The sequence below is a fragment of the Puma concolor genome, chromosome B2 (genome assembly GCF_028749965.1).
Source record: "Puma concolor isolate L17-30 chromosome B2, mPumCon1.1.hap2, whole genome shotgun sequence".
Lineage (NCBI taxonomy): Eukaryota > Metazoa > Chordata > Mammalia > Carnivora > Felidae > Puma > Puma concolor.
In genome coordinates, this window is record NC_141671.1 from 8,103,640 (window position 1) to 8,128,946 (window position 25,307).

Below are 25,307 nucleotides of genomic sequence, written 5' to 3' on the forward strand. Positions count from 1 at the left end.
CCCCCCACCCCCATCCCCAGACAAACCCTTACTTTTCGCTATCATCAGGGAGCTGCTTGGAAAATAATGAGAAGTCAGGCCTTGGAGACCATTGTCTTCCGCGGCCTTTCCGAAATACTTGTCGTAGGGTAGATCAACTAAGATATTCTGGAACTTCCAAATACCACCCAACCCCCCACTTACTGTTACAGTTGTACTCGTTGAACCTATTAAAACATGACCAATCCTTTGAAAATACCTGTTTCTCCCTTTTCTCGAGGACTGCGGGATACGGGCTGGGTGAAAAGTCAGTAAGGCCTTGGGAAGGCCTTCTCCCTGCTTCAGGAAACACTGCTGTCAGCTCTTGGAGTTACTTCTCTTTCCCAACCTGCTTTGGAACCGGGGGATTTCTCCAGACAATTTTGGTCCTTAACAGGTCAGAGCTCCCCCATCCCGACAATAAAGCCCACACCTGGGCCACACTGGGTATGACCTAGCCACTGCTACCTTTGAAAAAGATGCTGTTCTTTTCTCATATGCCACCACATTTAAATGTGTTTAATGTTTACTTAGTTTTGAGAGAGAGAGTACGCGCAAGAGTGAGCGGGGGGGGGGGGGGGGGAGGACAGGGAGAGAGAGGGGGACCGAGGCTCTGAAGCGGGCCCTGTGCTGTCAGCAGAGAGCCCTGTGCGGTTCAAACTCAGGACCTATGAGGTCATGACCTGAGTCAAAGCCGGTAGCTAAACCGAAGAGCCATCCAGGTGCCCCTAATATATTTTTTAAGTTAATTAGCATTGGCGCGTCTGGGTGGCTCGGTCCGTTAAGCATCCCACTTCGGCTCAGGTCATGATCTTAGGCCCATGGGCTCAAGCCCCCGTCGGGCTCTGTGCTGACAGCTCAGAGCCTGGAGCCTGCTTCGGATTCTGTGTCGCCCTCTCTCTCTCCCCCTCCCCCGCGTGCACGCTCACTTGCATGCACGCACTCTCTCTCAGAAACGTTTAAAAAAATTAATTAGTGTCTAGGGTTAAAGATGGATAGATGTCTCAGCAAATGGGCTTAGAAACTCGAGTATCCTTAGGGAGCCTGGGTGGCACAGTTAACCTCTGACTCTTGGTCTCAGGTCATGATCTCATGGTTCATGAGTTCCAGCCCCACAACAGGCTCTGTGCTGACAGTGCAGAGCCTGCTGGGGATTCTCTCTCTCTCTCTCTCTCTCTCTCTCTCTCTCTCTCTCTCCCCGCCCCCCCTCCCTGGCCTCTCCCTCCCAAAAAAACAAAAACTTAAAAGAAAAGAAACTCAAGTATCCTCTGCTCTGGCAGTGTTGGAGCTCCATTTGGGGCCACCCCTATGTCACCGGCTTCCCATTAGCAGGCCAATGGCATCTTTCTGCAATTCTCTCCCTTCTCCACTTCTTCATTGAAGAGGTTCCACGGGCTGCCAGACCCCACTTTGCCAGTGCGGGTGGACAGACCAAGAATTGTGCCAGGCAGTTAATGCTGCTCGGACTGGTCCCCGGGGAATCAGGGCATCAGTGTAAAAATTCTCCAGCTTTGTCACGTGGAGAGGTAGGACTATACTCAGTTGTATTCTACACTGTCTCCCTGAGATCCCCAACTTTGAACTTTGGCTGCCCACAGCAGTAACCAGTTGGAAACTGACGTTGGCTTCCTTCCTTCCTTGTCTCTCCCTGCCAGTAATTTCTGGGTTCACATCCCAGATCAATTCCAGTACTTGTCCTTGAATCCTGGTCTCAGAATCAGCCTCTGCAAGAACCCCATCTACCAAGCGTCTCCCATATGCGCTTTCCAACGGGTAGGATCTGTTCTTTCTGGAGAACCTTCGTTCTGATACAAGATCAGATTTTCCCTGAATGGAGGTTATTTCAGTAATGAAAAATGTTTATCTAGTTCATTTTTTTTTTAATTTTTTTTTTCAACATTTTTTATTTATTTTTGGGACAGAGAGAGACAGAGCATGAACGGGGGAGGGGCAGAGAGAGAGGGAGACACAGAATCGGAAACAGGCTCCAGGCTCCGAGCCATCAGCCCAGAGCCTGACGCGGGGCTCGAACTCACGGACCGTGAGATCGTGACCTGGCTGAAGTCGGACGCTTAACCGACTGCGCCACCCAGGCGCCCCAATCTAGTTCATTTTTTATGTAATAGTTTCAAATTAGATATTCTACTGAATGAAGTGTAGAAGCAGCGATATGTAGAATCGGATCTCACGTGTGAAATGTTTGTACATAGGTTCATAAGAAAAGGAGTTCTTTAATGCCAGCAGACAGCAGTGCAATAGGAAAGACTATTAAAACCACTTTTTTTTAAGTTTATTCATTAATGTTGAGAGAGAGAGAGAGAGAATGAGAGAGTTTGAGTGGGGGAGGGGCAGAGAAAGATGAAAGACAGAGAGAGAGAATCCCAAACAGGCTCCACACTTCCAGCTCAGAGCCCTAAGTGAGGCTTGAACCCATGAACCGTGAGATCATGACCTGAGCCAAAACCAAGAGTTAGATGCTTAACTGACTGAGCCACCCAGGGGCCCCTACGAATTACTTTTTTTAAAAAAAAAAAATACACATAACATTGGATGACCATGAAGGAGGCTGATAAACACATACCATGTTATGTCTTGGTGTGACGTAGTCAGTAATACGTCCAGTGAGGAGAGACCCTGCGGAATTTTCCAGCATACTTCTCACAGCATAAATTGGTCAACTACTGCAACACATTTTTAAAAATTACATATTAAACTTTATTCCCATCGTAGCCACCATCATGAATAAGTCATTAAGTGTTCACATAATTATAAGCCCAAATGCTGTTCCTCGATCCAGAACTTTCTTCTTCTTATGTGGTTATCACCTCTATTTTTCTTTCTTTTTTCTTACTTTTTGTTGTTTTATGGTAAGCTTAAAGAAAAAATGAAGTAACTTCTATGCCCTATGTAGGGCTTGAACTTAGACCCCTGAAATCAAGAGTCACATGTCCTACTAACTGAGCCAGCCAGGTGCCCCTCACTGCTATTTCTCTTAAGATTTCACCATGGGAGTCCTTAAATGCTGTTCACCAAATTCTTGTTATCCTCCCTTTGGACACATGTAGGAATGAAATTTCCCGCTCTGCGTGAATCAGATGTGGCCATGTGATTTGTTCTGGCCAATGAAATGTGAGCAGAAATTATACTCCTCTCTTGGGGGAGTTGTTTGTTTTTTTAAGAAAGGAAGACCTTTTATAATTTTTTTTAACGTTTATTTATTTTTGAGAGAGAGAGAGAGAGAGACAGAGCGTGAGCGGGGGAGAGGCAGAGAGAGATACAGACACAGAATCCCAAGCAAGCTCCAGGCTCCGAGCTGTTAGCACAGAGCCCGACACAGGGCTCAAACTCACGAACCGCAAGATCATGACCTGAGCCGAAGTCGGAGGCCCAACCGACTGAGCCACCCAGGCGCCCCCGGGTGTTAAGCTTTAACAGCCAGTTTGTGATTGCACATGTGCCTTTTCCATTTGCTACAATTCGAGATAGGGTTGCTGGTTTAGTCTGAGTACCAGAGTGTGCCCCTCAGCCAAGCCTCAGTGGTCATTTTGTACGAGCAAAATATAACCCTCTCTTCTCATAAACCACTGAGATTTTAGGGTTGCTTGTAATCACAGCACAGCCAGGCTGATTATCAATTGTTCAGATACTCAATTATCTTTACACCTCTGGTTTCCTTATGGGTTTTACATCTTAGGAAGTGTATACAGTAGCTCACATGAATTTCCCATAGTGTTTTCTATCTGGACTATCAGTTTACTGGTACCGTGTTGGGTAAATAATTTTATGAAAGATTAGCTTACCTTCTTGTTAAAAAAAAAAAAAAGCCAACCAAGAAATTCCTAAGAATGGGGTAGGATTTTGTGGAACCTGATACACTTCATTTTTGCATCTGCCCACAGAAAGAGTGAACTCTCCCCAGTCATTGTCGTTGGCTTACCAACTTTCAGGGACTCATGAACCAGCACTGTAAACTCACTGAGTCTTTATCATACTGTGTTTTAAATTAAATTTCTTTGGACGAGTCACTTCACCTTTGGTACAGTTTTAATGATTTTATTTACCTAATAAAACTGAGAAGTCGTCACCTACTCCATGGGGTTGTTACAGGGATTAAATGAGATAGTAATTTAAAGTCCTTAAGCTGGGGGCTACACATAATACTGGCCACATTCAATTTCAAGCACTTTGTAGTTTGCCTGACTATGGTCAGAAACATCGCTAAGGGCACTTGCTTGTTCTGAAACGTCTTTCGTCTTCTCAATATCCAAACAATAATCCAAACAATATCCAAACAATAATCACTGTATTGCAAAATGTTTTAAGACTAGCAGCCCATCTTTTTCTTTCACCAGAAGACATCAGAAGAGTTGAAATCCCATTTTATTTCTTCAAAAAAATTTTTTTTTAATTTTAAGTAAATTTCATGCAACACATGGGACTCAAACTCACGACCCCGAGATCAAGAGTCGCTTGTTCTACTGACTGAGCCAGCCAGGCACGCCTGCTATCCTAACTTATTTGCAAGGCCTCCCAATTATTGAGTTTACTTGTACTCTTCTTGTTACTAATGTTCTTGTTTGCAATCATTTCCATCTTCTAGGGCAAAATCTCATCTCCATAGCCTACCATATAAGGTCCTCTGTAGGCCTCCCTTCCTTCTCAATCTATATTTTCCATCAACTGACTCACCCTGTACACTCTGATAATACTAACCTGCTTAAGCAACGCTGTCTGAGACATACATGGTTTTACTCATGCACCTTTTTCCTATTTCTAATTCTTACTCACCTTTCAGATTCTTCTACGCCATCACCTCCCATAGGAAGTCCTTCCAGAACCCCCAGGTTGGACTAAGTGTCCCTCTTCAGCTTATCTCCATCCTCTAAGGAGGTAGTGGCATTTTTTACTAAGAATGTGAATTTGGGGGGCACCTGGGTGGCTCACTGGGTTGAACATCCTACCCTTGGTTTCAGCTCAGGTCATGATCCCAGGGTCATGGGATTGAGTCCTGAGTCCCACACTCCTCTGAGCATGGAGCCTGCTTGAGATTTTCTCTCTCTCTCTCTCTCTCTCTCTCTCTCTCTCTCTCTCTCTCTCGCCTCTCCCCCACTGGAGCAACTGCTCTTTCTCTCTCTAAAAAAAAAAAAAAAGTGTGAATTTTGGGGGACACCTGCCTGGCTTCGTCAGTAGAGCATATGACTCTTGATCTCAGGGTTGTAAGTTCAAGCCCGACGCTTGGGTGTAGAGATTACTCTGCAAATAAAATAAAATAAAATAAAATAAAATCTGAAAAACAAAAAACAAATGTGAATTTTGGAATCATCAGCTTGGTGTATCTCACCTGACTCTGCCACTCTCTGCCTCTGTGACCACGATCGAGTTACTTGGCCTTTTTTACCTCTGTTACCACGGGTGAAATTATTTAACCCTACTGACATCATGGGATTATATAAATAAAATGCCATCAAAAATGGAAAGTGATTCACATGTAAGCCTGAGAATAAAAACAATGGGCATTGATTGAGTGCTCATTACTTCTAGTAGATGTAAAGAAAGTTAAACTAGTAAAAGGTAGATGGTAAAATTCATTTTGATTTTCAGCTTTTCTTCTCAGGTGAAAAGGTCTGGAACTTCCATAAGTAATCTACCTTACGTATGATGGGCAATGAAAACAAAAGCTACCCAAACTCTCAAGACATTGCTAGAGGCTCCTGGCTGGTCAGTGGGAAGAACATGGGACTCTTGATCTCAGGGTTGTGAGTTTGGGTGAGCCCCCATGTTGGGTGTAGTGGTTACTTTAGAAAATAAATAAACTTAGGGGTGCCTGGGTGGCTCGGTCGGTTGAATGTCCAACTCTTGATTGCAGCTCAGGTCTTGAACCCAGGATGGTGAGGTGGAACCCTGTGTCAGGTTCTTCGCTAAGAATGGAGCCTGCTAGGGGCGCCTGGGTGGCGCAGTCGGTTAAGCGTCCGGCTTCAGCCAGGTCACGATCTCGCGGTCCGTGAGTTCGAGCCCCGCGTCAGGCTCTGGGCTGATGGCTCGCAGCCTGGAGCCTGTTTCCGATTCTGTGTCTCCCTCTCTCTCTGCCCCTCCCCCGTTCATGCTCTGTCTCTCTCTGTCCCAAAAATAAATAAAAAAACGTTGAAAAAAAGTTAAAAAAAAATAAAAAGAATGGAGCCTGCTTGAGATTCACTCTCTCTCTCTCTCTCTCTCTGTCCCTCCCGTCTGCCTGTGCTCTTTCTCTCTCTAAAATAAAAAATAATAATAAATAAATAAACATTAAAAAAAAAAGAGATCGCTGTGCTATAGAACTTATCCCAGAGGGGTGCCTTGGTGGCTCAGTCGGTTGAGCGTTGGACTTTGGCTCAGGTAATGATCTCACCGTTCGTCAGTTCGAGCCCCACGTCCAGCTGGATACTAATAGCACAGAGCCTGCTTCAGATCCCCTGTCTCCCTCTCTGCCCCTCCTCCACTTACGTGCCCCCCCCAAAAAAAATAAATAAAACATTAAAAAAAAAAGGAATTATAGCAGAAACCAGATTTCCTGATCAACAGTGCTCCCGGCTTTCTGTCAATATGTATGAGTTCCGGGAGACTGCTGGAAGGTTCAGACAGAGCAAGAAGTCTAATGTATCTCAACCAGGCTACAGTGAATGTTAAGAAAATCTCTCTGCTTTCTGTACTGTACGAGACTAAATAATATAAACTAATTTCCCGTTTTCCCCATAAGATTGTTTTAAAGGTTTTTGGCCAACTTGAATATACACACTTTTATAATTTTTTTTTTTTAACGTTTATTTATTTTTGGGACAGAGAGAGACAGAGCATGAACGGGGGAGGGGCAGAGAGAGGGGGAGACACAGAATCGGAAGCAGGATCCAGGCTCTGAGCCATCAGCCCAGAGCCTGATGCGGGGCTCGAACTCACGGACCGCGAGATCGTGACCTGAGCTGAAGTCAGACGCCTAACCAACTGCGCCACCCAGGTGCCCCTACACACTTTTAGATCATATGTCTGCTTGTTTAATGTGGTAGCATGTTTTAGTTACATTAATAAATTTAGAAATAAGAATTTAGAAATATTTCTCTTTTTTGTCATCACCCACAGTTCATGAAACAATTTTGTTTCCTTTTCACACAACACTTCTGTCATCCCCGTAGCCATCATGATTCATTTATCTCCCTTTCTGAGCCCATCATCTTTATTTCTATTTAAATTGTTTAAAGCATAGCTCTTGTGTAAATTAAAAAAAAAAAAATTTTAATGTTTACTTATTTTTGAGAGACAGAGAGAGAGAGAGAGAGACAGAGAGACAGACAGACCGTGAGCCGGGGAGGGGCAGAGAGAGAGGGAGACACAGAATCTGAAGCAGGCTCCAGGCTCCAAGCTGTCAGCACAGAACCCGATGTGGGGCTCGAACTCACAAAGCACAAGATCATGACCTGGGCTGAAGTCAGATGCTCCGCTGACTGACCCCCCGCCCCGCCCAGGCACCCCTAAAACATAGCTCTTTTTCAGGCACCTGACTGGGTCAGTCGGTGGAGCATGATATTCTTGATCTCAGGGTTGTGGGTTCAAGTTGGGTGTAGAGCTTACTTAAAAATATATTTTAAAATATATATATATATATATATATTAAAAAAAAAATAAAACCGCTCTTTCTGAGCACATGATACTAACATTGGAAACTTCATCCTATTTCACCAATAGTCATTCACATAACACTAGCAAAATTATTCAGCCTTCAGACGTGTAGCTGAGCAAGCCACAACATAACACTCGCTTTGCCTTGGAGCGATCTGTTTATAAAGACAGCAAAACTTGATCATGAGGAGATCATGTCTCTAGGAACAAATTATTAAAAAAAATAATAAGTCTACATAAAATAGTTTGAGCCTCCTTTACGTCTAGTTAGTTAGGTGACCTCAAGATGCATTTGAAACTAGCTCGAGGCCCAGAGATTGAGGGTAACGAGGTTCCCTTTCCCCGCGCGTGCAATGTGTTGTTCAAAGTAAAGCGAGAAGTGGAGAGATTGTATCATAAGGACCTTTGTGTACGGGAAATTCCTTTTCTGAAGGGTAGGTTAGGTGGAAATGTCTTACCCTACATTTAGAAATATAATATAAATCTGTCTTGTCGCGTGTGTCCCATGCAGCATTTTTCCATACTCGTGCAAGAGCGATCCCAACAATTCCACCCTCAGACAATCCATCAGTGTCTGCTTGCACTTCTCCTTTTTTTTTTTTTTTTTTTAGTGTTTATTCATTTTTGAAAGAGAGAGTGGGAGAGGGGCAAAGAGAAAGGGAGACAGAGCATCCTTTGCACTTGCTAATACATTACAACTCCTGGAGCGCCTGGGTGGCTCAGTCCGTGGAGCATGGGTGTTGGCTCAGGTCATGACCTCGCGGTTCATGAGTTCAAGCCTCACGTCGGGTTCTGTGCTGACAGTGCAGGGATTCTCTGCTTGGGATTCTCTGTCTCCCTCTCTCTCTGCCCCTCCTCCTCCCCCCAAAATAAATAAATAAACATTTAAAAAAAAGCCTCCTTACTTTCTTTCCATCTGAACCAAGGATCATTTCCATGCCATTATTATAGAAAATTCTAAATCTGCACATTTTTATTTTATTTTAAGATTTTATTTTTAAATAATCTCTACACCCAGCATGGGGGCTCGAACTTACAACCTGAGACCAAGAGTCGCATGCTCTACTGACTGAGCCAGGTTTTTTTTTTTTTTCTTTTTTTTTTTTTTTTTTTTTTTTTTGAGAAAAAGAGAGAGTGTATGCATGCATGCATGCAGGGAAGGGGCACAGGGGGGAGAGACGGACTCTCACACAGGCTCCTTACCCAGCTCGGAGCCCAAAGCCGGGCTCAATGCGGGGCTTGATCTCAGGACCATCTCAGGGTCAGATTTCTGCTCTGAGCAGAAATCGAGAGTCGGACACTTAACCGACTGAGCCACCCAGGTGTCCCTTAAAAACACACTTAAACATTTCCCTTTGTTGAGGTATATTTCCTTGCCTTCTCCGCACCTTTGCCCAACCAGTATTTGCTGTTATAATGTATGCTTCCCGGTGCCATGAGGTTTCCATCCATCGTAGAGTTTCTCTGAAGCCCTCTGCATTAATGAGGTGGGTGGTACCTTTTGGGATACAAGTACATCACAACTTCTGATTACAGCTCATGTTCCTGGATGATTACCCAATGCATAAAGCAGCTCCTTCAGGCTAAGGTGATTATGCCACCGCAGTATCTTTAACTGCAGGGGAAAAAACTTGATGCTGTTCCATGTTAAATGGCATAACTTTTGGGTTTAATTCCTGATTTTCTGTTTCATAACATTTAATCCTTTGTATCTAACTTAGATAAAATCTTCAACCCAAAGGCAACAGACTTTAATAGAAATGGTCTTACCTGTTTTCTTTGGAATTTGCAATATTTCTCTGCTCCCAAATTCATGCAACTTTGCCACTGTTTTTTATTTCCTGTGGAAATACTTATTTGCAGTGATGACAACCTTACACAAGAAGAGAACTGATTCATATTTTGCTTTGTGGAGAGAGGCATTATTAGACTTTCTCCTCTAGACTAAAAAAAAAAAAAAATTAAAAAGTTGCAGGGACGGGGCTGGGTGGTTCAGTCGGTTGAGCGTCGGACTCTCCATCTTGGCTCAGGTCATGATCTCACCGTTCGTGAGTTTGAGCCCCGCCCTGGACTTGCTGCTGTCAGCGTGGAGCCTGCTTGAGAATCTTTCTCTCCCTCTCTCTCTGCCCCTTCCCTGCTCATTCGCTCTCTCTCTCTCTCTCTCTCTCTCTCTCAAAATGTAGAAATGTTTAAAAAAAAAATCAAGGTTATCCAAGTCAAAGAAGCTTCTCAGAGAGACATTTCTATTATAGCTTTGACTCAATCCAGGAAGCCTATCACTAACAGACACAATTAAAAAGTATGAGGGATAAACAAGGTGGCTTCTTCCCCAGCCACTGACTTTCTCTGCCATGCTTTCTATTATATCGTCCTGTATATCAATGGTAACACTCACTACACTCTCAATGGTAACACTGATATACCAATGTATACCATTGGTAACACTAATTACATTCTCTCTACCGTGATTGGGAATAGGTGGTCTTTTACTTATTTTTTTTAAGTAAGTTCTACGCCCAATGTGGGTCATGAACTCACAGAAGCCAAGATGGAGAGTCTCATGTTCTACTGACTGAGCCAGCCAAGTAACCCTTCTTCTCTTCTCTCTTTTAAATTTGAATGGGGTATCACCCGCTGTAGACTGGTAGGCTCACTCAGTGTGTTTTGTTTGTTTGTTTTTTGAGACAGAGACAGAGCAGGAACAGGGAAGGGGCAGAGACAGGGGGAGACACAGAATCCGAAGCAGGCTCCAGGCTCAGCACTGTCAACACAGACCCTGATGTGGGGCTCGAACCCACCAGACATGAGATCATTACCTGAGCAGAAGGTCATGAGCAGAAGTCGAACACTTAACCGACTAAGCCACCCAGGTTCCCACTCAATCTTTTTTTTTTTAAAGTTTATTTATTTGTTTTGAGGGAGAGAGAGAAAGAGAGAGAGAGGAAGGGACAGCACAAGTGGGGGAGGGGCAGAGAGAGACAGAGACAGAGGCAGAGACAGAGACAGAATCCCGCAGGCTCCTGGCTGTGCCTCGAGATCATGACCTGAGCAGAAACCAATAGTTGGACTTGGACGCTCAACCGACTGAGCCACCCAGGCGCCCCGTGTACACTCAGCCTTGATACTTGTTTTTCATTCCTGTTTAGGTTCCTTCATAAGAGATTTCCTTCAGTTTTGCCGTATTTTCTTCTCCCGTTGATTATTTAGTTTGCTTTTTATTTGTAAGCAAGCTCCGCCTTCCTAAAAAGGGCTGGAGACAGACCCCTGGATCCAGAGCCCAGGCAGGAACTCTGAGAGCAGCCCTTCCCACCCTGTGAGAGGAACCATTTGGCACCCATAACAACGCGTGACAGTTGGCCTCATTAATGGCTGCCTGTAGCCTCCACAGCACAGACCTTGTCTGTAGGGAACAATGCTAGGGCCATCATCCTATTTAAACGAGGGCAAAGAGGCAACCATTTGTTCTTCCCCTCCAGAGCCAGCAATTTTTCCCTATAATAAATGACTTCATTCTACAGCTGGAGTTACAGAGGTTAAATTTACAGCTAAGTACAGTCCTTTACTCGTTACAGCACCTTCCAGAGGGTTCTCTCATTTATTAGCAAAAATATCACTTTGAGTCAGCGGTGAAGGTGGCATGTGCTCATACAAAATTACTAAGAATAAGGGTGAGAGTCTGAGGGAGAGAAATGTAAATTAAAAACAAGTTTGTTTATGTTTATTTTTGAGGGAGGGCGCGCGCGTGCACACATGTGAGCGGGGGAGGGGCAGAGGGAGAGGGGGGGCAGAGGATCTGAAGCGGGCTCTGCTCAGACCGCAAAGAGCCCGACCTGGGGCTTGAACTCACAGACCATGGGATCATGACCTGAGCCAAAGATGGATGCTTAACCAACTGAGCCACCCAGGCGCCCTGGGAAAAATATGAATTATTAAACCAAAAGTATTTCTGTATATTTTTTCTCCTATATTTAAAATGACACAATGAGACATTTAGCACTACTTTTTGGTGTTTCCTTCCATGCCCAGTTTCTTCCCAAGAATCAATCCTCGGTCCTCTTCTCTTTTTGCTCTCCACCTGCCTACCCATGCTGACTCTATCCCCTATGGGTTCCCCCATCCCTGTATCTCCAGCCCACATCACGCCTCCCTGAAGCAAACGCCTATAAATCCAACCGTTCAGCAGACGTTTTCCCCCACAATGCCCCACGGATACCTCATATTTAACGTATCTTTTTTTTTTTTTTGTAAGTTTACTTATTTATTTTGAGACAGAGCTCGTGCACAAAAGCAAGGGAGGGGCAGAGAGAAGGAGAGACGGGATCCCAAGCAGACTCGGCGCTGCTGGCCCAGAGTCCCATGTGGGGCTCAAACTCACAAACTCTCATGACCTGAGCTGAAATCAAGAGTCGGATGCTTATGTGACCGAGCCACCCAGGCGCCCCTGTACTTAACATGTCGTAAACTGATTTTACCTACTGTGTCTGAAAATCAGCAAATCTCCCCCACAGTCCTCATCCTCCCTAGCGGTATTACCATCTTACCAGTTGTGATGGTTTAATTTCGTGTCAACCTGACTGGGCGAAGGGATGTCCAGATAGCCGATAACAACATCATTTCCGGAGGAGTCTGGCGACGTTTCTGGGCAGAGATTAGCGTTCGAATAGGTAAACGAAGTAAAGAAGATGGCCCTCTCCAAGGTAGGTGGGCATCATCCAATATATGGAGAGCCTGCATCAAACCGAAAGGCAGAGGAACCGCGAATGTGCGTTCTGCTGAGCTGGGACATCATCTTCTTCTGCCCTCAGACATCGATGCTCCTGGGCCTCAGGACTTTGGATTCAGGTCAAATGAACACAACTGGCTTTCTTGGTTCTCTCACCTGCAGTCAGCAGAGCGTGAGACTGCTTGCTGGCTCGTGTGATTATGGAGGCTGTGAAGACATATATATATGGCAGGATTCTCCAGAGAAACAGAACCCATAGGACATCTAGATCTATCTGTTTCTCTAGAGATCCCTGACTAATACACTGATAAAGGAAGCAACAGCAAAAACATGTTGGAGTTAACCAGTGTTCTTCTTCTCCATCTCACCCTCTGCCTAAACCCCTCCATTGTCACAAGGAACTGCCAATTTTATTTCCTCAGCATCTCTGATATCCTTCCCCTCCTGCCCCTTGGCTGCTATTCAACTGATGCCCTCATCAGCTTTTAACTGAACAGCTCTAACAGTCTCTGGGAGGGACTGAATATTTGTGTCTCCCCCAAATTCGTATGTTGAGGACCTAAGCCCCAGGGTGGCTGTATTTGGAGATGGAACCGTTAAGGAAGTTATTAAGGTTGGATGAGGTCATGGGGGGGGTCCCTGATCTGATAGGGTTAGTGTCCTTATTATAGGAAGACACATCAGAGAGCTCTCACCCCCTCCTTCTCCACATGCACACGGAGGAAAGGCCGTGTGAGGACACAGAGGGAAGGGGGCCATCTGCAAGGCATGGGGAGAATCCTCACCAGGATTGCAACTGGCCAGCGCCTTGGTCTAGGGCTTACAGCCTTCAGAACTGGAAGAAGACACGTTCTGCTGTTTAAGCTCCCCCACGCCTCGCCTTAGTTTGTTATTTTGTTACGGCAGCTGAGCTATCTCCAAACTGGTATCTGCTTTATCACCCCAGCACCATGTTGAAGCACTGTTCCCCCCGTAACTTTTATGAAAATGCCATTTCGACCCTATTACTCCTTTCCTTAGTAAAATAGAAATTTATCGACGGTTCCCTCCATTGCCAGAGTTTAAAGCCAGTTTCCTCTGTGATCTGGCCTTATCCACCTCCCTCATACCAGGTCCTGCTGTCTCTTCTCCCCACACATACACATCTCCCTCTGTAGCTCCCTGGATAGACCTCTCCTGTGCTCTTCTCCCTCTGCATTACCCCTACCCTCTACCCATCCCCCAGGCCTAGGACTAGCAAAGATCTATTCTTTAACTTGGAGTTTCCTTCTTATTGGAGTCTCCCTTCAGCTTGCAAGGGACTGAAGACTTGCCATGCTTCATACAACCATTGTATTTATTATTTTTTTTTAAGTAAGTAAGCTTTACAGCCAGTGTGGAGCTTGAACTCATGACCCCGAGATGGACAGTCACATGCTCTGCCGACTGAGCCAGCCACACAACCCACAACTGTTGTGCTCAATGGACATCTCTATTCCAACAGTACACACAGCCTAGGTTTTTATACACATCTTCCCCACCGGGTCATGTGCCTCACGTATCATCGTATTCCTGGCACACAACAGGCACTCAGTGCTTCTGAAATCAGAAGAAAGATGCAGAAAAGCCGGGGCGGGGGGGGGGTTGGATATCAGGACAGTATTTTTCCTCCTACTGCATCCAACATATATGACCTTATCTCATCTCTGTTGGCTTTGATCTTGCCAAAATTATCTCATCAATCCATCAAGGTGTTTTTGGCACTTATGTCTAATATGATGGATTCGCCAGTCCCAACTCTGTGCTTCCAGCTGAGTCATCGATTTCATAAAGGGATTCATACATCCTGGTGAGAGCCCAGAGGAAGGATATTAAACATCTCCCTCTTCTTTGGTATCAATTCATTTTCTAATTGCTCTTACATTTCACCTGTTTACTTGTCCATGTAATTCTACTGCTATCCAATTCACTAGAACTTTTTTTTTCTAAACCGTATTTGCCTGAGGGAAAACCTGGTCCCCGGAACATCCCACCCCATATGCTGTGCTTTAATAGGCAAGGTTATTGCTTCTTCCACTCCCTTCCTTACGGACTCTGATACACATCAGTATTTAACCTGCATACCCTTGGGATTTGGTAAAGTTTACTATAACCGCTTTAAGCATATTTTATATGCTTTGAAACTGAATTTGAGCTCAAATTGTATTCCATTGCCATTATTTTTACTGCATATGAAACTGAGACTCCAGAACAGAGTCTCACAAGACCTCTTGTAGAGTGTGCCTTGGTATTATGCCACTGGCCTCTACTAAAGGACATCAAAGAACCAGAGACATGAAAGTCAGTTTTGTGTCTATTGTAGCAAAGTTGCCAAGGACATTTTTCACTATTTCATACCATGTACTCTTTACGTAAATCTATGGGAAAAATGTCTCCTAGGTTTTCAGGTCAGAAAAGGTGTTTCACTTATACTTTTGCCTTAATCTCGTGCCTAAATCCTGTAATTAAGCAGATTCCCTCATTGCTTTGTTCCCCAGAATGTTCCTCGGAAATGCTGCTCTTCTGTAGTGCCTTCTCAAGGTGAAAAGGTAAATGTGTTTGTGTAATCTTACCCCTTGCTTTATTAAGTTAGTCTTTCTACCCTTATTTTCTACCCAACAAAGTTACTTTAAAAAAAAAATCAGTTTTTGGGCGCCTGGGTGGCTCAGTCGGTTAAGTGTCTGACATCAGCTCAGGTCATGATCTCGCGGTTTGTGAGTTGGAGCCTGTCAGCACAGAGCCTGCTTGGGATCTGCCTCTCCCCAGCTCACATGCCTGCAATCTCTCTCTCTCTCTCTCAAAAAGAAATAAACATTTTTTAAAAATTAGTTTTATGTCTTTGCATATATGTAAAACGTAACACATGAATGAGGGCATAAATATGTATTTTTTAAGATTTTATTTTTAAGTAATCTCTACACCAAACATGGGGCTTGAACTTACAACTCCAAGATCAAGAGTCCCATGCTACACCAAGTGAGCCAGCCGGGCACCCCAGAGCATAAAATAATTTTGCCCCTTTTTACAAATATGAAATTTGAATGCCCTGATAAGGCGATAAGTTTAGGTAAAGGTGCTTTAGGGCTGATTAAGCCTATGATACCTAGCACTTCAGACTAACCTTTTGCATTTGCTGGCTAGAATCACAAGCACAGACTGGTTGAAAATTATTTTGATCCAACATTTGTATTAAATTCTTTTTGCATTCAGGTTTTGATGATATAATTCCAAAACATTTGGGTAGAAAGTAAAAGTTTCAGCTACCTTGGTGTGGGTCATTTTTATCTCTGTTTGTTTCCAGAGAAGGCAAACATTCAAAAATTCATAAGGGGCACCTGGCTGGCTCAGTCTGTTAAGCATCCAACTCTTGATTTTGGCTCAGGTCATGATCTCATGGTTTGCGGGATCGAGCCCCTGCGTCAGGCTCTGCGCTGACAGCACGGAGCCTGCCTGGATTCTGTCTCCCTCTCTCTCTGATCCTCCCTGCCCACCCACCCCCCCCCAAATAAATGAACATTCAAAAACATTCAAAAAATAAAAAACAAACATTCGCACATAAGTTTTAGTGTCAGTGTCTGCAAAAGGAAAGTCAGAATGCCACATATCCAAAGAAGGTTAACTCAGGACCCAGGAGACCCAGGTTCCAGTCTTGCTTATACTAAGACCACAGTGAGGCCTTAGCCTCTCCACATTTCCATTTCCTCAAACCCCTGAGACAAAGGTAATGCCTCCTGGGTTCTGCAGATCAATTGAGATAATAGATGTCAAAGCCCGTGCGTATTACAAAGTGCTCTACCATTATTAGAGAATGGCTCTCTGCGAGTCTGAAAGCATCTCATTATACACAACAATACTTTATATACAAAGCTTCTGACTTCTCTTAAGCGGTGCAGGTCAGAGGAAGCATCAACAAACATCACCAGTCAAAAAAAAAACAAAAATGTGCAGTGCCTTAGCATTTTAGCCATAAAATAAGGAAGAGAGGTGGTTTCCCAGACAACCCTGCCCCCCCCCATTCAACCAGCCAACTTCTTTTTTTTTTGCGTCGTGCTTCTTAATGAATTTATTTTTATTGTGATAAAACAAAGAGTGCATAAAACATGCCATTTTAGCCATTTTGAAGCGTACAAGTCAGGGGGCATTAAAAACAGTCACATTGTTATTACAACTGTCACCGCTATCTCTTTCCAGAACATTTGCATCACCCCAGACAGAAACTCTGTACTCACTACACACTAATTCCCCATTCAACCCCCATTTTTAAATTAAAAAACAATTTTTTTAATGTTTATTTTATTTTTGAGAGAGAGAGAGACAGAGCACAAATCGGGGAGGGGCAGAGAGAGAGGGAGAGAGAGAGAGAGAGAGAGAGAGAGAGACACACACACACACACACACACAGAATCCAAAGCAGGCTCCAGGCTCTGAGCTGTTAGCACACAGCGCGATGCAGGACTTGAACTCACAAACTGTGAAATCATGACCTGAGCCGAAATCAAGAGTTGGACACTTAACTGACTGAGCCACCCAGGGGCCTCTGTAATGTCTCAATTTTAAAAAATGGTTTTGTTTTTTTTTTCTTGCTTTGATGTTCGGACATAAGAATGTAGCATCAGAATTCAGCGCTGAGTTCGGCCTGTTGATAGGTTATAATCTCATGGTCTTGCCTCCCAGCACCCCCAGGCAGGCCCTGGCCTTGCTGTTTCCGTAGTGAAACTCTCTTTTTGACCAGGTTCCGTCCACTCTGAAGTATATGTGACCTGGGTCACACGGAGGACAACGTGAAACACTGTGGGTAAATCAATACAAACCCACTTGAAACACACATTTATGAAGGCTAATACATTAGAGACAAATCAATTTGGGGCATAATTTATTCCTTGAGAATTTGTGTTATTTATTCTTGTGATGCTTGGTGACAGATAACAGGTACCTAGTAAGTGTATATGGAAAGAAATTCAGGGGCGCCTGGGTGGCTCAGTCGATTGAGCATCCTGCCCTTGATTTCAGCTCAGGTATTGATCTCTCAGTTTGTGAGTTCAAGCCCCACATCGGGCTCTGTGCTGACAGTGTGCTGCCTTCTTGGGATTCTCTCTCTGTCCCTCTCTCTCTGCCCCTCCACTGCTCTCTCTGTCTCTCTTTCAAAAATAAATTAAAAAAAAGAAAACATTCTTTTTCAGGACAGATTTTATAGTAATATCTAAATTTATGAGAAAGCTGGGAACTATGTTGGAAAAATGAAGACAGAAAAAAAATGTTTAATGTTTATTTTAATTTTGAGAGGGGGAGTGCAGAGAGAGAGAGAGAGAGAGAGAGAGAGAGAGAGAATCCCAAGCAGGCTCCTCACTGTCAGCACAAAGCCCGACTAAGGGGCTCAGTCTCAGGAACTGTGAGATCATAACCCAAGCTGAAATCAGGAGTCAGCCCCTTACCCAACAGAGCCACCCAGGAGCCCCAATTCCAGAGAAATGTTTATTATGAGCTTCTTATGTGCCAGATAATTATTCTGTTCAAGCCCACTGGGTGGTAAATAGACAAAACTAGAATTCCAACCCAGACATGGCTCACTTGATTTTCCATGTATTTTTCATTTCTTTTTATTTTCAAATGTTTATTTATTTTGAGAGAGAGAGAGAGAGAGAGCGAGGGCGAGCACATGGGAGCATGGGAGGGGCAGAGAGAGAGGGAGGGAGGGAGGCAACAAGGAGGCTCCGTGTTGCCAGCATGGAGCCCAGCATGAACGGCAAGATCATGACCTGAGCCTAAATCAAGAGTCGCTCCCTTACCCAACTGAGCCACCCAGGCAGCCCTATGTTTCATATGATCTCATATACTGAGATCACTAACCCCAAGCTCAAGTATGAGACAACAGAATGCTATTCAATCTTTTCCTTTTCTGCAAAATGGCCAGTTGAACTTTGAGCTCTAGATTGTAATCTGTATAGTAAGAGATACAGGAAAGTGGGGGGCACCTGGCTGGCTCAGATGGCAGAGCATGTGACTCCTGATCTCAGGGTTGTGAGTTCAAGCCCCACGTTGGGCATAAAGCTTACTTCAAAACAAAACAAACAAACAAAAAAGACGTAGGAAAGTGAGATGGATGGTGGATTTGAAATCAGGAAGTGATCCGAGATGCTCTAATCTGGTACCTCTCCTATATCCCGCTGAACGGCTATAAGTCAGGCGTGACAGGCTTCAACTTCCTCATTCTAGGAAATGATTTATGAGCACTTAGCATTATTAGTTAACATTTATTAACATTTAACATTGGCGCTAACACCCTGTGTTGGTGTCTTTCACGATTTGCTTCAACATGGCCAATAAGCAACTCACAGATTCTAGGGCAAAACCACTCCTCAGTCTTTGGAATTTATAATGGAAGATTATTAACAGGACTTCCTAAGACCTACCCCATCTGGAGTTATAACATTGGCATAATTTATGTACACCAACTTCTAAAAGGGGCTGGTGATAAAAAATAATATTAGCACATGAGGTAGAGAATATGGGGCATAAAGTATGTTAAGAAACACTTTTGAGTTTTTAAAAAAAATTTTTTTTTTCAACGTTTATTTATTTTTGGGACAGAGAGAGACAGAGCATGAACGGGGGAGGGGCAGAGAGAGAGGAAGACACAGAATCGGAAACAGCCTCCAGGCTCTGAGCCATCAGCCCAGAGCCTGACGCGGGGCTCGAACTCACGAACCACAAGATCGTGACCTGGCTGAAGTCGGACGCTTAACCGACTGCGCCACCCAGGAGCCCCTGAAACATATATGTTTTAGATTGCCATTATTTAAAATATATGTTAATTAAAAAAAAAACAGAAGAGTACATTAAGTATTTGTTGTCATTATTACATCAGTTGAAAACATCTGGACTTAGCCAAAAATAGGAAATATGACATTAAACATATAACCCTAGAAATTTACGAGTTTAAGGACAGTGAACGCATTTTGCTCAAAAGGTCTTATACCAAGATGCCAGATTAGCTCAGCCCCGGGAATGTGTGATTGTTAATCTCAGGGTTGTAGGTTCAAGCCCATGATGGGTGTAGAGATTACTTTTTTAAAAATCTTTTTTTTTTTTTAAGTTTATTTCTTTATTTTGAGAGGGAGAGAGAGAGAGAGAGAGAGAGAGAGCGTGTACGCTTGAGTTGGGAGAGGCAAAGAGAGGGATGAGAGAGAATCCCAAGCAGGCTCCACACTGTCAGCAAGGAGCCTCACAGGGTACTGAAACTCATGAAAAGAACCATGAGATCATGACCTGAGCCAAAATTGAGTGTCCACTGCTTAACCAACTGAGCCATCCAGACACCCCCCCCCACAAAAAACTAAAATCTTTAAAAAAGAGTCTTATTAAAAAAATAAAAAATAAAAAAAATAAAAAAGAGTCTTACACAAAAAATCAGAATTAACCAGTATGCTTGTAGTACCATATAACACAAAACAATCTTCATGTAATTTTTTAAAATGTTTATTTATCTATTTTGAGAGAGAGAGAGAGAGAGAGAGAGAGAGAGAGAGAATCTCAAGCAGCTTCCATGCATAGCACAGAGCCCAACACGAGGCTCATTCCCACACCCACGAGGTCACGACCTGAGCCAAAACCAAGAGCTGGATGCTTAACAGATTGAGCCACCCAGGTGCCCCCTTCATGTAATTTTTTAAAATGATATTTGTATTTACAAGAGAATCCTTGTGGTTGTGCAATTAGTGTGGTGTCAGATATAACCCATCTTTTGTTGTATCTGCAAAAACCCAAAAGAAAGACTAATTGGCTATAGCCCCTTAGAGAAGACCTATCATGTGCCTTGCTTGCTTTGCTGAATCTTTTCTTTTCTTTTCTTTCTTTCTTTATTCATTTATTTATTTATGTTTATTTATTTTTGAGAGACAGAGAGAGACAGAGTGCGAGTGGGGGAGGGGTAGAGAGTGAGGGAGACACAGAATCCGAAGCAGGCTCCAGGCTCTGAGCTGTCAGCACAGAGCCCCATGCGGGGCTCGAACCTATGAACCATGAGATCATGACCTGAGCCGAAGTCGGATGCTCAACAGACTGAGCCACCCAGGTGCCTTGAGTCTTTTCTTTTAAATTGTAAACCTGAAATTCCTCCTCCTGAGAGGTGAAAGAAATGTCTTTGTTTTATTCAAATTCTCAGATTTAAAACACATTCCTTTTTTCTATTCATTATATTCCATGCCTCTATATCTGCGTGGCATAGATTGGACTACTTAGAACAGTACCATCATGGGGCACCTGGGTGGCTCAGTTGACTAAGCGACTGACTCTTGATTTGGGCTCAGGTCATGATCTCACGGTTTGTGAGTTTGAGCCCTGCATCAGGCTCTGTGCTGACAGCTCAGAGCCTGCTTGGGATTCTGTCTCCCTCTCTCTCTCTGCCCCTCCCCAACTTGCTCTCTATCTCTCTCTTAAAACAAATTTAAAAAAACTTAAAAAAACAAAAAAAGGCAAAGAAAACATGGACAATCACTCCAAAGGGCTACAATGCCAATCTGTTTGTCAAATAGATGATCTCAAAACTCCAACAATATGGCAGACTGGGAGACCCGGCCGATGTGGGTGCCTTTTTTTGGTCAACATTCTGGTGAAAGAAAAGAAAGAAAAGAAAGAAAGAAAGAAAGAAAGAAAGAAAGAAAGAAAGAAAGAAAGAGAAAGAGAGAGGGAGGGAGAGAGAAAGAGAGAGGGAGAAAGAAAGAAAGAAAGAAAGAAAGAAAGAAAGAAAGATCACACACAGACACATACACTTGAAAGAATAAAAGGGAAGCACTAAAGTGTCAGAGAAAAGAGAGAACTTCAAACAGAGTAGTAAAAACATAACTTAAGGCCACAGAAACTCAGAAACTCAGAGGAACAGGAGACACCAAATGAGGCCGCAGCCCGTGGGTTCTTTTTGTGCTACGACAGGAGACGTGATCTTGACCGTACATTACTGTAACTACAGCCGAGCCCTGTGCGTGCAGCGGCGTGTACCGTGAAAGGGGAGCAGGAGCCAGAAGAACTCCACCCGCCCACTGAGAGACACAGCAGAGAAGGTTATCACCAGCCTACAGATCTGATGCACAAAAAAATCTTGTGAAAACCAAAATGTCAAGACTGCACCATAAACAGATAAGAGTCCACATTTTCTTTTCCTTTTTTTTTTTTTTTTTAAAGTAGGCTTCAGGTCCAGCATGGAACCCAACACAGGGCTGGAACTCAAGGCCCTGAGATCAAAACCGGAGGCAAGATCAAGAGCCCAACGCTTAACCGACTGGTTCACCTCGGTGCCCCGAGAGTCCACATTTCTGTTACTCCTTGTCTACTCATTTTGGGGGCTGCTATAACAACATTACCATAGATTGGGTCGTTCAAACAGCGAACATTTCTTTCTCGTGGTTCTGGTCCAAGATCAGGGAAACTGCAGCCAGGTTTTCTTCACATTCTAGTCTAACATATTTGTACTTCCTTGATTAAATTTCTCTGCTGTCACAAAAAATTCAGTTAAGACTTGTACACATGGTAGCACCTTCTGGAAGTGATTTTTTTTTTTTTTTTTTGAGGAAACTTAAAAAAAGAAGAACAAATTTTCTATCTGGCTCAACACGACGCAGAACGGGGAAAATATAAGAATGGACAGTCTCAAATCTAAAATAATTCAGCAGAAAAAGGAGTCCAGAACCACAGAAGACCATGACAACCTGTCTTCTGTGAAGCCACCAAAAACTGGTGCCTTCACCAACGATAAGGGACATGGAATAGGAGTTCTAGCAATTTTATGGAGATGTTAGAAAACCATGGTGCTGTAGCATTCAAAGACTCTTTCTAGAATTGCAAAGAATATAGAATTGCACACTGAATATGAAACACTTTTATGATCTGATTCCTACAGTTATGTGGGTGATTACTTATAGACTCTGTTGCTAGGCGACATGGACTCCATGAAAAAGAAGTTTTCAAATGTGTTTAAACATTTCCGTAGAAATTCATTTATAGAGAAAGTCATTCTTTTCTCTTACGCTTTTGAAATATTTCATCTGAGCGGGACACTGTCTACGGGAGGTGAGACATAAAAAAAAAAGGAGACAATTTCTTCTGGGACTTCTAATGTCTCAGTGGCTAAAAATTTTATACTAGAATACCTGTGCAGTCAAACTAATATAAGGCATAAATTAGTTACCTTAAAAAGTGAATCCCATAGTAGTTGTTTAGACTGAACGTAGAGTAACTTAAGGATGTGAATATGGATTAGAAATACTTCTCCTTATGGTCAGAAGGGACTGTTACTATTTTGCAGCTATTTTTAGCATTCAAATCTCATCATTCTATAAAATTAGATTATAACAGTAGAAACAACATCTCTAAGCAAATCAGCGTTAGCAATATAAGTGTTCTGGAGTTACAGTGAGTATTTAATTGCTTGCGAGATTATTGCCAAAATATGGGGGATATTCTACTTCCCTGAGATGTGTTCCTGTTATTTATGAAATCCGGTCACTTATAAATATAACTAGCGCGCACTTTTCCTGTTTATACTTTGTTTACTTTCTCTGCCAAGGTTCTATTGCGGTTTTTTTGGTTATTGTTGTTGTTTTGCCACAAACAGCATTGCTACATCAATAATTCATTGCTTTTTATCATATTTTTTTCACAACATAAAACAGAAAGTTTAGTTGATTAGCCAAGCCTTCTGGTACGTCACTGCAGCTGTATTCCAGAACATTCCTAGTACAGTTGGAAAAGGCAGCTTATAGAAGTTACTTCATTCCTCCCATCACAGGTAAACCACTAATTTAATCACACTTTTTGTACTAACTCTTTTCTTTTGAAAACTTTAAAAAAATATATTTATTTGTTTATTTTGAGAGAGAGAAAGAGAGAGCGCGCGCAAATGAAGCAGAGGCAGAGAGAGAGAAAGACACAGAATTTGAAGCAGGCTCCAGGCTCCAAGCTGTCAGCACAGAGCCCCACGCGGGGCTTGAACCCATGAACCACGAGATCACGACCCGAGCCAAAGTTGGACACCTAACCAACTGAGCCCCTCAGGCGTCCCTCTTTTTTTTTTTTTTTTTTTTTTTAAAGTAGGCTCCAAGCCCAGCACAGGGCCCAATGGCGAGCCCAACGCGGACTTGAACTCACAACCCTGAGATCAAGCCGTGAGCTGTGATCAAGAGTCATACGCTGAGCCATCCGGGCGCCCCCTAATGTTCTTTTGAATAAAGGTGGATATTCCATGAAGCAGGGACTCACATGTAATAAATACCTTATCATGATCAGTGCAGTTACTTTTATAGAAATGCCTCGCTGTTGTTTTTTAAATTTTATTTATTATTATTTCCACTCTCCTCCCACCAACATTACTGTGTGTGTGGTTTTTTTTTAATGTTTATTTATTTATTTTTGAGAGAGAGTGTGAGCAGGGGTGGGGCAGAGGGAGAGGGAGACAGATCTGAAGCCAACTCCAGGCTGCCAGTGCAGAGCCCGACGTAGGGCTCGAACTCAGCAACTGTGAGATGGTGACCTGAGCTGAAGTCCGACACTGACTGAGCCACCCAGGCACCCCCATTACTGTTGGTTTTTAGAGGAGCAAGCAGCCAGCACTTTCTTCTAGCATAAATATTTCAGTAATTTGTTTCCTTTTTCATCTCTTCTGCATTAAGTCAACTGAGTAGCACATTAAAGACCCCCCAGACCCCAATCCGGATAAAGGATGACAATCTTGATGTTGCAATATGCTCCTGACTTTAAATCCGTATTCGCAATGGACGAAAAATCCAAATATCAGTTCAAGTTTGCAGAAATTTGTCATTGCTGCCAAAACCATACTTTCCTGCTTTGCTCAACTTCGTCACTGAGGGTCTATCATCTTACGGTTCCAGTCCTTCTGAGACTCTCGTTCACCTCCCGCTCACTGGTCCCTCCGTGACCACCTTACAAGATAGTCCTACAATGGTATCTCTTCCTGACCGGCAGTTACACACAAAAAAACACTAAACATGAGAGTTACTGCCTTTCCTACAAGCATAGGTGGTAAGTCAGGGCGTCCGGGTAGCTCAGTCTGTTGAGCATCCAACTCGTGATTTCGGCTCAGGTCTTGATCTCACAGTTCATGGGATTGAGCCCCAAGCCGGGCTCCACACTGACAGGACAGAACTTGCTTGGGATTCTCTGTCTCTGGCTCTCTCTGCCCCTCCACCACTCGTGCACTCACATGCGTGCGTTTTCTCTCTCTCTCTCTCAAAATAAATAGACTTAAAAAACAAAAACAGGAGCGTCTGGGTGGCTCAGTAGGTTAAGCCTCTGACTTTGGCTCAGGTCATGATCTCCCAGTTCCTGAGGCTGAGCCCCCTGTCAGGCTCTGTGCTGACAGCTCAGAGCCTGGATTCGGCTTCAGATTCTGTGTCTCCCTCTCTCTCTGACCCTCCCCCACTCACGCTCTCTCTTTCTCTCTCAAAAATAAAGAAGTAAAACTTAAAAAAAAAAAACATTAAAAAAAAAGAATATGTGGCAAGTCAAACTCATTTGGGAAAACAAAACAAAACAAAACAATAGATGCACCTCAAGTAATACAAGTTTGACCTGACTTTGGGTGAGGACTTCACTCCCTCCCATTTCCAAATCCCACTCCCCACCACTCTTGCTTGGATGCCCTTGGGTTGACACTGCAGTTCTGACTCTTAGATAAAGACCAGTAATCAGGGTGTCATTCAATCCACTTTGCTCCGGCCTTCCTCCTTAGCACAGGAGGCAAACAACAGCCCGTCTCCCGGAACTGGGACAGACAACGCTTTCAAAATAACTGGATGAATCATGCCTACCTCATATCCTAAACAAATCTAGGTCCAATTCCAACAGTCTACCAACAATAACCAGAAAATACATGTAGCACTAGCTCTATCACGAG

The 25,307-nt window shown here is 43.5% G+C and overlaps 1 protein-coding gene, 1 long non-coding RNA gene and 1 other non-coding gene across 8 annotated transcripts in view; 2 read left to right on the forward strand and 1 right to left on the reverse strand.

The window, feature by feature from the left end:
* The window catches only part of LOC147580701 (uncharacterized), a 550,245-nt gene that overhangs the window by 335,123 nt on the left and 189,815 nt on the right, over positions 1-25,307 (reverse strand). For 5 of the 6 annotated variants that reach the window (XR_015251012.1, XR_015251013.1, XR_015251017.1 and 2 more), the window contains one exon: positions 12,204-12,592. The gene's annotated coding sequence lies outside the window, so the exon portion shown is untranslated. Of the gene's footprint in view, positions 1-7,337; positions 9,161-9,432; positions 12,593-25,307 lie in introns of those variants that run through there. The other variant, XR_015251021.1, reaches the window with a different exon arrangement.
* On the forward strand, positions 36-22,557 carry LOC147580704 (uncharacterized). Its single transcript, XR_015251027.1, has 3 exons — positions 36-415; positions 14,902-14,952; positions 21,967-22,557. It is a non-coding gene; the product is annotated as an uncharacterized LOC147580704 (long non-coding RNA).
* On the forward strand, positions 18,374-18,446 carry TRNAR-CCU (transfer RNA arginine (anticodon CCU)). The gene has a single exon. It is a non-coding gene; the product is annotated as a tRNA-Arg (tRNA).